This window comes from Molossus molossus, unplaced genomic scaffold, assembly GCF_014108415.1.
Source record: "Molossus molossus isolate mMolMol1 unplaced genomic scaffold, mMolMol1.p scaffold_m16_p_18, whole genome shotgun sequence".
Classification (NCBI taxonomy): Eukaryota; Metazoa; Chordata; class Mammalia; order Chiroptera; family Molossidae; genus Molossus; species Molossus molossus.
The window spans coordinates 38,601,237-38,613,369 of record NW_023425353.1 but is presented as its reverse complement, the minus strand read 5'-3'; the positions used below and the strand labels follow the sequence as shown (position 1 = coordinate 38,613,369).

Genomic DNA, 12,133 nt, shown 5'->3' with positions numbered 1-12,133 from the left:
ACCTCAACTTGATCCAGGATTAGAAACAGCTATAAAAGGCATTTTATGCATAATTGGGGAACTTTGAATATAGGCTGAATATTTCAGAGAGAAAGAAATGAAAGAAAAAAAAAGATTTTTAAATTGGTATTTATTTCATTCTGCTATCACTTCTCAGTGTGTTCTTTAAAAATGCCTAAGTTGACTGACCTATATTTCACCATGGCACACAAAGGGGTTGGTAGACAAAGAGGAGAGAGAGCTAGACTCCAGTTACCTTTGATTGTGTAATACTGGGTGAGACTCTGTTCTTAAATAAATAGGAATGCAAGAGCTAAGGAAAATTTTTAAAAGATGATGGTTGCCCGAAAAATCAAATAATTTTAATGTTAATAAGTGGCATGGGAGGAAAAATACAGGACCTATAAAAATATATACAATGGGGAGCAAGACCCTCCTGAGGTGTTGGCATTTAATCTGGGACTTAGAAGATGAGCAGGTTGTGGCTACAGAAAGAGTAGGGCAAGGAGTGTTCTCGGCAGAGGAAAGAGTGAATGTGAAGACCTAGTTGTGGTGGACGGTTAGGAACAAAGACAGAAGGTCATTGTGAGAGGCTGAGGCGACAGTGAGTGACGCCAACTCCAGCAGGGCAACTGGGCAAACAGATGCCAATTATCAAAGCCATTCCTCTGCTCTGCCACTGTTTTTTCCACCAATTCTCTTCTGCAAAGGATTTGAAGTGATTTTACAAAATTAAATCAGACAATGAAAATGAAAACAATAAATATTCATTAAAAGGAGCAGAGCCTGCCCTGGCTGGTTTGGCTCAGCAGTCAGAGTGTCGCCCATGGACAGAAGAGTCTCGGATTCAATTCCGGTCAAGGGCACCTACTGTGGTTGCGGTTGGGTCCCTGGGAGGCAACAACTCTATATGTCTTTCTCACATCAATGTATCTCCCTCCCCCAACCCCACTCTATCTGAAGATAAATGGAAAAATATCCTCAGGTGAGGATTAAAAAAATAAAAATAATTTTTTAAAAAAGAGCAGGGCCCTGGCTGGTACAGCTAAGTGGTTAGAGCATCGGCCAGTGCATGGAAGGGTCTTGGGTTTGATTCCTGGTCAAGGGTATGTACCTGCGTTGCAGGTTTGATCCTGAGCCGTGGTCAGGGTGTGCAGGAGGTAACCAATCGATGTCTCTCTATCACATCAATGTTTCTCTCTCTTTCTCTCTTCCCCCCTCCCTCCCTCTCTTCTACTCTCTAGAAATCAGTGGGAAAAAATATTCCTAGGATGAGGATTAAAAACAACAACAACAAAATAGTAATAAAAGGAGCAGATAAATGGTACTTGGAATTGGTGAGTTGGACTTCAGATGAATTTTCATTTTAACTTTGACATTGCAGCAACTAATCCCAAAAGGGAAATTTGTGGTTCATATAGTTCCCATTGTCCAGCAAAGCAAAATAAGCTAATTAATAGGGAGACAAAACTTTTTCCCCAGACCAACTTCAAAGTGGAATTTTCCTTTGATTTGTTACAGAAAAGACATGTGTTAACATGTTAAGTGAACATCATGAGCAAAGTTTTTCTACATAGTTAGGTCAATGGTTCAGCAAATAAGGTACTTAACACTTGAGACCAGTTCAATAATGTGCTTATAGAATCTTCTGTTTTTCTAGGTACTCAATCAAAACTCCCTTTCTAGGTGACTTTTTCCAGTTCTGTGGCTTTAAATATCATCAATATGCTGATAATGCTATTTTTTTTTTCTCTCAAACCCTTACAAAGCCACGGAGCTCATGTATGCAATATCTATTCAACCTTTATACTTGAGCATAATTTTAAAAGCTACCATTTTCAAATATATGGCTTAAAATATGCTGGATATTTATCCATTTCAATTGCTCATTAATTCCATGAAGTAGACACCTTTACATCCCCATTTTTCAGATGAATAAATAGAGGCACAGAGATTATATTCTTAGAAAGTCAAAAATCATAAATGAGAAATACAAAGACATTGATGTGTTAAACAAGAATATGTGTTGTTTTCAGTAGAAAACAATATTTGACCAGTTTAAGTTTATTGGTGGTCTGTTCATCAGTGATTGTGTGTGTGGGGGGGGTGGGTGATTGTTGTTTTCATGTTCAGTATTGTAAATTTGGGCACTATATAATAAATACATGGGAAATGAAGATTTCCTATAGCAACTTCATTATGTAATTGTTTGCATTAAATGAGATAATATTAACATCTATTAGGATTCTGAAACATTAATGTTCAAATGTGTGCATATCGATTTGAACAACTATACACTAATGTTAACAGAGATTATCTCTCATTGATTTATCTTTTTAAAAGTTAAAAATATTTTTTAGTTGACAAATTTTCTTTGCTTGTTTTCATATCCACATGACTGTCAAAAAAGCAACAGTGCTAATGGCCACTTTGGTAAAAACACACAGTGTTCAAACCTCAGAAGGATTGCATTCTTTGGACAGGTTTTATTCCCAGGGTGCAGAACCCCTTGGCCATGACAGCAACGACTGCTCCACACAGCAGCATACGCTACGTGTTCACCATCAACACTTTTCCAGTTTGTCGATCTTTCTCCACACAGTAGCAGCTATCGTAGAATTCAGTGAAAGTAGTTGCCAGCTACATATAATCACAGAGTGTGTGGAGAAATAGATCATCTAAAATCTTCTGCAGAATCTCAGGGAACTGTAAAATGCACCGGTCTAGTTTCCATTTCTTCTCACAGTCCAAAATGATCTCAGTCTCTCAAGCAGCTTTCTGGAGCATCTCTTCATTAATACTAACCAGACATGCAATAGACCTGATTCTGGTGAAGGCACACAGCAAGTAAGCAGCTGGGTTTCCTCTGTTGTCCAGCATTTTGTCAAAGGAGAAGATGCAGTCATTCAACCGGGTGTGGGAAAGATTAGCATATTTGATACAGCCATAAGCAATGGAGGTCTGAGCAGCCTTCAATTCCTCTGTGGTTAAGACCTTGTCTCTTTCTTTTTCTTTCAGTTTGTCCTTGGATCATTTTAGTCCTTCTTCCAAAAGGTCTATGAGGTGTACTGTTCCACCTGAGTGTGTTTTAAATTCCTTCTTGTCTTCCCCCAGCACCACACCAAATCCAGCATGAGTCACCCCAATTACTTTAGGGTCATACCAACCAATCATTTGAGCAGCAGCAAATACTGCCTAGAAGTGCACAGATTGTCCATTGTCCACCACATAGATAATCATATTTGTTTTATCTTCGTTTAATCTTTAATAGAAGCCAGGTCAGATGTACCATAGGTATAACCTCCATCTGATTTTACTATGGTTACTGGTATAGCACATCCTGGGACAAGTACAATCTTTCTGCCATCATCCACTTGCACAAATCCTTTAGCTTCAAATTCCTTTATATCATTCGACCTATCTTGATAGAAGGACTCCCCTCTCTCTAGTAAAGAGATGTCTATTGCATCATAGATTTTATTAAACTCTTGGTGGGAGACATCAATAGATGAGCTTCCAAGCTTTTATGATATCTGGATCTTTACTCTGGTGCATAACTACACACTGGTATGCTCACTCCTTAAATTCCTCCTCAGTATTAAATCTCTTCTTGGATTCCTTGTAAAAGGCATGAAGATCCCCAATAGGAGGTAAAACTGTTAGGTAATTTACCTTGCAGGTGAGTGATGAGCATGCCAAGTTGGTTTCCCCAATCTCCTACAGGGTTTAATCTTAGCATTTCATATCTTACAAATTCAAAGAGATGGCACACGCTCTTTCCTATGATAGTTGACAGGAGACAGCCTACGTGCATCTTTAGCTTTGTTGGGAGAGGAAAAGTCAACTACAATCTTTTTGTTCTCTCTAAGGGCAGGTAGTTGAACACCATTCACCAGGAGATTAGTCAACTGTTTTGATACAAAGTTCTTTCTTAAATGGACATTAATAAAACCAGGACCAACAATTTCAACTTTTTCGATATATTCATCGTCTGGGAGCTGTTTGGTAATGTTTTCAACGATTTCTTTTGGATTCACTCTCTGTTCCTTGGTTTTGAACATCAGAGATACCCATAGCACTATTACACTGATAGTCCCCAAACTTGGGCTGTTGACTTGGTGCCACTGTTAGAGGAGGGTTTTCCAAATCTGGGTATGCAGGCTTAATGGCACAACCAAAGACCTCTTGTAGCCAGCTATTGATGTTAATCATATTTTTATTTTATTTATTTATTTTTGTTTACCTCACCTGAGGACATTTTTGCATTTATCCTCAGACAGAGCGAGAGGGAAAGAGGGAGGAAGAGAGAGAGAAAAACATCATTGCAAGAGAGACACATCAAGTGGTCACCACCCACATGACCCCAACTGGGGCCGGGGACAAACTGCAACCAAGATATGTACCCTAAGCGGGAACCAAACCTGGGAATCCCTGGTCCATGGGCCAATGCTCTAACCACTGAGAAAAACCGGTCAGGTCTTGATGTTAATCATATTTTCAGTTGGTCTGTTCCTTTCTGCTTTAAGACTCGTTCGAAGGATATTCAGTCGATACATTAATTCTAAATTTTCTTCCTGCAACTGCTCCAAATATGGAGAAGCTTTTAAACAGCCACCATTTCTCAACTGATCGACCTCAGCAGTCAGAGACTTAATCTCTCTTTCCCCTGGGAGGGCATTCACCTCTGAGGCGGCACGGGCCCAGGTCTCGGGACCCTGTTTCTTGCATCTGAGGGGGACAGGGTGGCCCCGGCCTCTCTTTAAAAGTTAAAAATTTTGAATGCTAATTCTCTCTATATATTACTATTTTTCTAATTCATAGTTAATACATTTTATTGTAGAAAAGTGAAAAAATATAAAAGGGGAAGATGAATAATTCCTTCAATATTTTAGTATGTATCCATTCTACAACATTGTTTTGAATGCCTATTTGTTCATATTTATTTTTTACAAAAATGGGATTATACTGTACATACTGACTGACCAATGAAAAATCCACAGTGTAGGAACCTGAGATGCTATGTATATAGGTTATAACCACATGGATGAGTTTATATATATAGTAGGCCCTATATATTTATACATTCTATTGGTCAATGATTTTATGAATATTTGACCATGATAAATTGTCATTTTTATAGTAATTTCAGACACTGCAAGCTCATTTAATGCCTCATTCCAACCACCTCTCTTTTGTCTGCCTCTACTATAGAGGCTATGAAAACTAAATACTTTTTTAGATTTCACACATTAATGACATCACACAGTATTTGTCTTTCTTTGTCAGACTTATTTCACTTAGCACAATGCCCTTGAGGCCCATCCGTGTTGTCACAATGACAGGACTTCCTTCTTTTGCATTTTGAATAATATTCAATTGCGTATCTATACCACATCTTCTTTATCCATTCATCTGTTGATGGACACACATACACACTTACACTTGGGATGTTTTTCCCAATGAGATATAGGAGAAATCTGCCAGCAAAAACCCTTTTCCCTTGGACCTTCTTCCACCCTTGATCACAGAGGCACTGTTCAGGGCTACAGTAGCCATAATGTGACCACAATTCAAGAGGCATAAGGAAAAGATAAAGAATATCACAGACATGCTGGCCTGATAATGGTTAAGCCTTTGAACCAATGTCAACAGCCTCAGTCTCCAAATTTCTCATTACATGAGAAAAATAAGCATTTATTTAAGCCACTATTGGTTGGATTTTTTGTTACTTGAAACCAAAAATCTTTCTTAAACTGATAAAATGCTATAAAAAGTTTGCTAATTTATCTTGCTCTAGAACTTTCAAAGTCACTTAATTCCAGGGGAACATCACTGTTCAGAGTTTGCAATTATACTGGAGATGACTTTTATATTACAGTCTGACCTTTACAGGTCTCTTGTTTGTAGCAGGTGGGAATGCCCATATGGCTTGAAAAAGAAAACTAAACCCATGGCCTTTAGTTCATGTGTTTCCAGCAGCTGAACGTGGTTTGCTTGTAGGAATGAAAATTCCCCTGAAATGTTAATTAATTCAGTTTGACATTGCTTGCCATATCATAAATCAACATCATGATGTTTTTGTGAACTACTAATAAAGATGGTAGACTAGCCCTGGCCAGTTGGGCTCAGCGGTTGGAGCATTGGCCCATGGACCAGAAAGGCCCGGGTTCGGTTCCCGCTAAGGGCATGTACCTTGGTTGCAGTTTGTCCCCGGCCCTGATTGGGGTCGTGTGGGTGACAACCACTCGATGTGTCTCTCTCACGTCGATGTTTCTCTCTCTCTCTTCTCCCCTCTCTCCCTCCCACTCTATCTGAAGATAAATGCAAAAAATGTCCTCAGGTGAAGATAAAAAAAAATTAAAAATAAATAAATAAATAAAGACGGTAGACTAGGAAGAATCTGGTGGTTATGGGATAGGTAGGGTTGGTTTTGATTGTTTCATTTTGTTTCTAATGGAACTCAGGAAGACAGAGATTCCTTTCTTTTTGGAATGTCTGTGCATTGTGGGAAAGGACAGGGTTATATTGGTATTATAGGCTAATCTTAATCCTAATCAAGTAGTATTAGACTCTCTTTATTATTTATTTATATATATGTATGGGGGGAGGGATCTGATTTCATCTACATGTTTTAATTATCTATTGCTGTGTTAGAAATTACCTCAAAACACAGTGGCTTAAAAATTTTTTTAATTTACTATCTCTCATCATTTCTATAGATCTGGATTTCAGACAGGGACAGTTGTCTCTACTCTACAATGTCTGGAACCTCAGCTGAAGCCTTGAAGACTAGGGGGTTGAAATCACCTGAAGGTTTTTTATTCATGTGGCTGGAGGTTGGTGTTGGCTGTGGCAGAGGCCTAGCTGGAACTGTCAATTGCAATACCCACAGGTAGCCTCCCCATATGACCTGGGCTTCCTCACAACATGGTAGATAGGTACCAAAAGCAAGCATTGAGAGAGAGAGGGTGTGTGTGTGGGGGGGTGTTTGGGGGGGGAGAGAACCCGAGTGCCAAGGGAGAGCTGTATTGCCTTTTATAATCCAGCTTCAGTGACACAGGGTCATATCTGCCACATTATACTAGGTCCATCTAGGATGAAGGAAAAGGAACATAGATCTTCCCCCCTTGCCCATATACCTCCACTGAGAGGTGAGGCATGTCAAGGTCATATTATAAGAAGAGCAAATGGGATGGGAAATGTATATATATATACACACACACACACACACACAGAAAGAATTTGCCTCAATAGAAGTTGAGAAAAATCTGTCTTAGAGTATTAGTACTCTATAAGTATTTAGAATAATTAGACACAAGGTAGAGGGATCTATAGAAAACATAAAAATTCTGTAAGTCTTCCAACTGAAATATTCTATTTAATATTTGGTATTATGTACTATTATAGTCTACAAGTAGCAAAGGGGTCATTACTTAGGCAAACTTTGGTTCCAAACATGACATGTTGAACATCAACTTTCACTGAACACAAATAAATGGAAATGTATCCCCTGTTCATGGATCAGAATAAATAATATTAAAACGTCCATACTACCAAAAGCCATCTGTAAATTCAATGCAATTTCTATTAAAACTCCAATGGCATTTTTCACAGAAATAGAAAAAAGCTCAAGCAACAAAAGCAAAAATTAATAAGTGGGACTATGTCAAACTAAAAAACTGAACAACAACAACAACAAATCAACAAAATGAAATGGCAATCTACAGAATGGGAGAAAACACTTGCAAGTTATATATTTGGCAAGGGGTTAATATCCAAAATATAAAAAGAACTCATATAATTCAATAGCAAAAAAATCCAATTACAAAATGGGCAGAAGAACTGTATAGACATTTTTCTAGAGAAGGCATACAGGTTGCCAACAAGTACATGAACAGATGCTCAACATCACTAATCATCAGGGAAATGCAAATCAAAATCAAAAGGAGTTATCTCTCATACTGTCAGAATAGCTATCATCAAAAAGATAAGAGATGACAAGTGTTGGTGTGGAGAAAAGGCAACCCTTGTGCACTGTTGGTGGTCATGTGGGGTCCTCCAAAAAAAACCAATCATATGATCCAGCAACCTCACTTCTGAGGTATATATTCAAAGGGAATGAGGTCAGAATCTCAGAGAAATATCTGGACTGCAATATTCATTATAGCATTATTCATAATAGCCAAGATATGGAAACAACCTAAGTGTCCATCAACAGATGAATGGATAAAGAAAATGTGGTACATATATACAATGAAATATTATTCAGCCTTCGGGAAAAAAGAAATCCTTCCATTTGTGACAATATGGATGGAGCTTGCAAGCATTGAGCTAAGTGAACTAAGTCAGACAGAGAAAGATAAATACTGTGTGATAGCACATATATGTGGAATCTAAAAAAGCTGAACTCATTAAAATAAGAGAGAGAGAGTAGAGTGGTGGTTACCAGGGGCTTGGAGGTAGAGAAAACAGGGAGATTTTGGTCTAAGGGTACAAACATGAATAAGTTTGGGGGCTCTAATGTATTATAGTTAACAATACCGTATTATGTACTTGAAAGTTTCTAAGAGAGTGGATCCTAAATGTTCTGACCACAAAAAGAAATGATAATTATGTGAGGTGATGAGGTGTTAGCTAACACTATGGAGGCAATCATTTCCCAGTACATATGTATCAAATCAACATGTTGTACATTTTTAACTATACAATGCTGTAGGTCAAATAAATATATCTCCAAAAAAATCTGAAAAAGAAAAAAAAAATTTGCCCTGGCCAGTTTGGCTCAGTGGTTAGAGCGTCGGCCCATGAACCAGAGAGTCCCAGGCTTGGTTCCTGCTAAGGGCACGTACCTTGGTTGCAGTTTGTACCCACCCTGATTGGGGTCCTGTGGGTGGCAGCTAGTTGATGTGTCTCTCTTACGTTGATGTTTCTCTCTCTCTCTCCCTCCCGCTCTATCTGAAGATAAATGCAAAAATGTTCTCCGGTGAGGATAAAAAAAGAAAAAATTCCCAGTGGACAAAATGATATTATTAAATGTATATTCCGTGATTTTTACATATGTTTTAACTCCACACTTTTGCTATGAACTTTTATATACCCTTTGTGTGGGTAATTTCTTTGTGTATTACTTGGAAGAATATTTGTCTTAAAAATAGTTTTTTGTTTTGTTTTTGTTAGGTTTTAACCACCTTCTCTCCTATCCTGAAATCTAAGCTTAGAGGAAATGAACAATTTTAATGTAGGTTGTGAAAGATGTAATTCCCTTAAGAACCCATGAACAACTCTTGTCTTATTAAATATTATACATGCCATGTTAGCCTATTTTTGCTGCTTCTCCTTTTTCATATCGGTCATTCACCAAGCATAAAAAGCCATCTAATTTTTAGGAGGCAGCTCTCTAATAAAGATGAAACTGGCGGGTTTCCCCTCCTCTCCACAGTACGCTCCACTGGCCACACACAAAGCAATTACAACTCACCAGTCAGCTCTTTTTTATGTGATAGCATCAGCAATTTTGCTCAGGGCTTCTTTTTTGATGAACAATAGCAGAAATAATGGCTTAATTCACATTTAAAAACTATTTCCTTTCTCCAAAACAATCTAATATTAACCAAAGTTCTTCCTAATTAAACCAAGGTTATCCAATTACGCATTTTAATACTATGGTGCTTTTTAACAATATCAGTATGAAAGAGATTTATTAGAAAAATATTTAAAACTGAGGAATTAATGTGAGCTCAGAGAAAAACAAATTCTGATCTGTTTGAATTTGCCACGTTTGAAATATATTTCCAAGTCCTTTATGGATCCCAGGAGAGTCTACTTTGTCTTTCAGTGCTGGTCCTAACACAATTTGACATATCCTCAAGCCGTGAAATGTAATTTGAAGGAAGGTGCTTGAAATGTCCTGTTACTTCAGAGAACAAAGCAGCCATGTTGATATCAACACCAAGAACAATGAATTCTTACCTTGTTCCTTTGAGTGCATTTCTGAACTAACCTGGGGTTCACTTTATTCTTTTAGGATACCCTCCAAAAAAAACTGGAAATAACAATATCTCTCTACATTAAAGGAGACAGAAAAAAAGACCCTTTAATATTTTATCATATTTAAGATAAAATAATAATAGTTATGCAATAGAAAACTGCTTTTCATTCTGGAGCTGGGGAGGTGATAAACGCTTTATAAACATTAATACCACTAGAGGGCAGTGCATCCCAGTGGAGGGTCACGTCCAGTTGTCCCAGGATGTCCAATTAAGAATTACCGTGTAGCAAACAAGGAAATGTATGTGATATAATGTTAAGTGAGAAAAAAATTAGAATTCAAATACTCTGTAAAAATTATGCATGCTTGTAGACAAGAATTGTATAGAAGTAAAGAACTTAATCTTGGTCTTAATCAGATTTTGAATTCATCCCAGTCTTTACCACCTACCTACTGGCTAAGTGTCCTTGGATGAGTTGCTTAACAATATCTGAGTCTTAGTTGTTCAATCTGTAAAACTGAGATAATTAGAAATACCATATAGGATTGTTGTGAGCATTAAAAGGGATCCTATGTGTAAAATGTCCAGCGTAGTGTCAAGCATATAATACTGATCAACAAAAAATAGCAGGATGATGATGATAATGAAAAAACAAATACTGAAGGAGCACAGGAAAACTAAAATAATTTTAGTTACTGGACTAAGTTGTTCATAATTATTTGTTTTTATCTTATTTAAAATTTATATTGGAGCGTTTGTGGTGGAACATATTTTTAATTGAATTTAAATGAAATTGTTCTCTTTGATAAATATCCTGGTTTTTTCCCCCTAATTCCCTATCTTTGGCACTTTTAAACTGCAGAAAGAAAATTTTTCATGTTGTTGCAAAATGTTATTTTTGTCATTTTAATGTTTAGAATATCATTATCATACTTTCGCTATTTATTTTCATTTCCTTACTGAATCTTCTGTCAACACCCCAAGGGAAAAAATAAAATACATAGATAATTTGTCTTTTAATGCTTTTAAATATTATTCTGCATGAGCTGTGTAGTCTCAGAGAGGACACAGTATATTTCTCTTAGAACTCAGTATAAAAAGAATTTATCTGATGAAAAATAGAAATATTTAATAGATTGTCATATATGCCAATTACTCATTACAAAATGATTTTTTAAATACAAATTCCAGTAATCATTTAGAAGTTCCGTTACAGAGGCAAATATGGCAGAGTAACAAGGCTAAAATAGTCCATCACTGACAATGAAAGTTCATACAGAAATAAAAATTTAATGCCTCTAAAATTATAGTGTGAGTCAAACTAGAAATATTTAATTTATGAAACTTTGATTATATATTGTTCATTCTGTTCTCAGTCTTTTAAAAGTAGCTGACTCACCACCATCCATTATATGAAAAAGATCAAATAAAGCCAGTCCCAGGCAATAGGTGCCATCTGAGGCATTTGCCTAGATTATTGCCATCATTTCTACATCATAACCATCACCAATGTCACTAAGATGACCACCATTTTCCGCTATCACCAATATCTTCACCAACACCATTACTTCTTCTGTCTTGATTAACTAACTCATTGTACACTTTTTTTTTCCTTAAAAAAATTGTTTTTTTCCTTTATTGCTTTGAGAGAGAGAGGGAGGGAGAGGGAGAGAGAGGTAGAAACATCGATGCAAGAGAACATCGATTGGCTGCCTCCTGCATGCTCCCCACTGGGGATCAGGCCCACAACCTGGGCATGTACCCTGACCGGGAATTGAACAGGTGACCTCTTGGTTCATGGGTTGACGCTCAACCACTGAGCCACACTGGCCGGATTCACTGTACACTTTTTTCATCTCCCTATTTATTTGACCCCACCTGGCCCATTTAATAGAGAAGAAGGAAATTGAGTAAGGATTTCCTCTACTTTGTTGTATTCTAACCTCAGATATAAATGATATATTCTTATGAAACTAAGAATGGCAGGTAATCACCTCCATATCTAAATCTGAATAGACTCTTGAAATATCAAGCTCAGGAAGCCCACTAGGAAATATCATCAGACCAGGAAGCTGAGGGGTTGTCCTCCTGCCTACTTACCCATTACAAATGTACTCTGGATCCCAAGGCATGTTCACATCACT

The 12,133-nt window shown here is 37.3% G+C and overlaps 1 pseudogene; it reads right to left on the bottom strand.

Moving 5' to 3' along the window:
* Positions 1 to 2,457: 2,457 nt before the first annotated feature.
* Positions 2,458 to 12,133, bottom strand: part of LOC118633556 — a 72,126-nt pseudogene continuing 62,450 nt past the window's right edge.